Source organism: Galeopterus variegatus, unplaced genomic scaffold (genome assembly GCF_000696425.1).
Source record: "Galeopterus variegatus unplaced genomic scaffold, G_variegatus-3.0.2 Scaffold3128, whole genome shotgun sequence".
NCBI lineage: Eukaryota > Metazoa > Chordata > Mammalia > Dermoptera > Cynocephalidae > Galeopterus > Galeopterus variegatus.
The window spans coordinates 150,660-154,118 of NW_007729239.1; the positions used below are offsets into that span (position 1 = coordinate 150,660).

Consider the following 3,459-nt stretch of genomic DNA (forward strand, 5'->3'; position numbering starts at 1 on the left):
GTCATCTTTAAAAAAAAAAAAGAAAGAAATGTGTTATCTTGATAAGACAAATACTGTCTTATTTCCTTGCCTCTACTCCTTTTAGAAATGTGTCTGTAATACAGTAATTTGTTTCTTAAAATTTATAAACAGCTTTTTTCTAACCACTCTGAAGAAGTGAAACAACACAGAATTCACCTTACTTTCAGCTTTTTGAATGATTGAAATGAGAAAATGGTGGCAAGAATGATTTAAATGTTTTAAAAACACAGTGGGCAGTATTTGAATATTTACTCAATATTCAAATACTTTACTCTCCCTTTTTCCTCTCAATATGTTCTCATTCTCAATATTTTCAGGTTCTACAAAAATAATTTTGATTAAAGTTTTAAGTTACTGAAAAGTACACTCTCATGTACATTTGAGCATATATTTAAAGATCTCATTATCATTCATGTTATAACTTCTGAGTTATTTATTTTTTTTAATTAAAATTCTTTGCCATCCCATAGTTTCTGTTTTGTTTTTTAATAGGTCCGTTTTTGGCTATTTATTTACTGTTTTTAATAAATAACCCTTTTAGATTTCACATAAATGTTTAAAATATATGTTCAACATGATTTAAAGCATGGATTTAAAATAACCTATCGAATTAAAAACTATTATCTGAGAACTTGGTATTATTGTTAAAAAAAACTAGGTCTGTGTTTTATTATTTTCTACCTTCTAACTATCCCCAAAAGTCCCTCCGTGGCTCTTTGTAATTCCTCTCTCCAGGCCTTCCCTCAACCCTTCAGCTCCATCCCCAGATAACCCCTGATCTGCCTTCTGTCACTACAGGTTAGTCTGCATTTTCTGGAGTTTTATATAAATGGAGTCATACAGTGTGTACTATTTTTTGTGTGGCTTTTTTCACGCAGAATTATTATTATTTTATTTTATTTTTTTTTAAAAGATGACCGGTAAGGGGATCTTAACCCTTGACTTGGTGTTGTCAGCACCACGCTCAGCCAGTGAGCGAACCGGCCATCCCTATATGGGATCTGAACCCGGGGCCTTGGTGTTATCAGCACCACACTCTCCCGAGTGAGCCACGGGCCGGCCCTAATGTAATTTTAATTAGATAAAAATTTAACAGGGTATATATTCTCAGTTCAAATTTTTTAGAAATTTGAAAAAGTGTACAATGAAGTCTCCGTTCTATCATGGTCAGTTATCAGCCCAGTTCCCATTTCCTAAACACACACAGACACATGCAGGGTAGATATTATTTTCTAATATATCCTTACAGTATTTGTTTATGTATATACAAGCAATGATGAATGTATTTTATCTCCCCTCCCTTTAACAAAAAAGATGGCATACTATACACATGAGGTGCCGGATCTCATCCTACCAAATATCACAGCTCACTATAAAATATAGAACTATAGTAATTAAGACCAGGTATTACTAGAGCAAAAAGACAAGTAGACCAATGGAAGAAAAATAGAGATCCTAGAATTAGATCCATGCAGATATTGAAATCTTACATATATGAAATAAGTAGTTTTCTGTAGGTCAATAAAGATGGACTGTTCAACAAATGGTGCATGGAAAACTTTTAATTTATATGGAAATAAAGGCAAACTAGATCCCTACCATTCAGTATACACAAGGCTTAATTTCAGGTAAAGACCTAATTGTGAAAAACACAAGTTTAAAACTTTAGAAGAAAATAAAGGAGAGTATCTCTATCACTTGGGATAGAAAAAAATACTTAAATTAATATTATGAAAATTTCAAAAATACACAAATGTAGAGAGAATTTTATGATGAACCCCTACATACTTATTATCTGGATTCAACAAATATTAAGCATCTGCCGCATTTACATCATCTATTCCTTTTCCCTTTCCTCTTCTTTTTTTAGTTCTTTCCTCCTTCTCTACCTCGTTCTTTTTGCTGAAATCCCCAAAACCTCATGTCATTTAAACCCTACCTACCTAGCCTGTATCCCTAAGTATATAGACATCTTCTACCTGCAAGACCATTCTCACATCTCACAAAGTTAATGATCCTTTCTTGGTATTATCTAACATCCAGTCCATATTTCAATTTCCCTGATTGTACCAAAAATGTCTATTTATATTTGGTTTGTTCAAAACACAATATATTTGGTTGTTATATATCTTAAGCCTTTTTAAATTTAGCACAATCATCTCTCTCTCTCTTCAGGAAATTGATTTATTGAATAAACTGGATCAGTTAGTTTCCTACACTCTAGAGTTTTTCTGTTTCTTTGTAATTTTGTTTATTTAATTTTTTCCTCTCCTGTCTATACTTCCTATAACTAAAAATTGGTTAGATTAAGGCTGAACTTTTCTAACAATGATACTTCACAGTTGGTGTTGTGTACTTTACGTTGCGTCACATCAGGAGGTATATATCTGATTGTCCCCACTCTTAGTGCAGCTAAGAACAGATCAGAGGATTTAGGTGATGGCAGCCTGATCTTGCTAAAGTTCTCTATCAACCTTTCACGTAATGGTTTCATCCACTGAAGATCTTTCTGTATCAGTTATTTCCTTAAGGGCTGCAAAATGGTGATTTTTTATCTTTCAGAGAGATCTTTTAAAAAGACACAAAAGCACAAACAATACAATAAAAAACTGATGTATTTTATGGCATGAAAATCAAAACATCTATATACAAAATATCATAAAGTGAAAAGACAAGGCACAGATACATTTGCAACACATGTATATTGGTCGTGGTAGTCAAATGCTGTGACAAAAAATCCCCAAATCTCAACTGCTTTACACAAAAGTTTGTTTTTTGCTCAAAGTCCAGTTGGCTCTCCTGGGCAGTTTGCCATCAAGTGGTGACTCAAGAATCCTGGATCCTTCCATGTTGTGACATCACCATCTTCACCATGTGGCCTCCAAGGTCACTATAGAAGGGAAAGAGAGAATGGATGGGAAAGGCGTTCCGGATGCTCAACCACGTCTGTATTGAAGTGATACAGTTGACTTCTGCTTATATTCCACTAGCCAGAACTAGGCACACTGCCCCACTTAGATTAAGCAAGAGGAGCTGGGACAGGTAGTCTTTATCCTTATCCGTGGAAGTTTTCTTCCAGTAACATTATATGATGGAAGGGAAGCACCACCTAAACCTAGTAATTCCTTCTAGGTATATGCCCTAGAGAAACTCTCATATATCTGCACAAAAGACATGTATAAGAATTTCATGTCTAGTTTTATAAAGTAAAGTGTTATTAAAGTATACTAAAATGCATTCACTACCCATTTGATACTCCCGAGAACCTCGTGAGGAGGGTATTATTACCCCTATTTTACAGTGTAGACAACCAAAGCTCAGACTAATAACATGGAAGAATGTGGCATAAGTGTTTTCAAGTCAGACAAAACAAGACTTAGGGGCCGGCCCGGTGGCGCACTGGATAAGTGTGCCACTTGGGAAGTGAGGCGGGGCCCC

The 3,459-nt window shown here is 34.8% G+C and overlaps 1 protein-coding gene across 1 annotated transcript in view; it reads right to left on the bottom strand.

Annotated features, from left to right (window-relative positions):
- Window positions 1-2,618: 2,618 nt before the first annotated feature.
- Window positions 2,619-3,459, bottom strand: part of ZBTB9 (zinc finger and BTB domain containing 9) — an 11,984-nt gene continuing 11,143 nt past the window's right edge. Inside the window, exon 3 of the mRNA XM_008584017.1 lies at window positions 2,619-2,911. The gene's annotated coding sequence lies outside the window, so the exon portion shown is untranslated. The remainder of the gene's footprint in view (window positions 2,912-3,459) is intronic.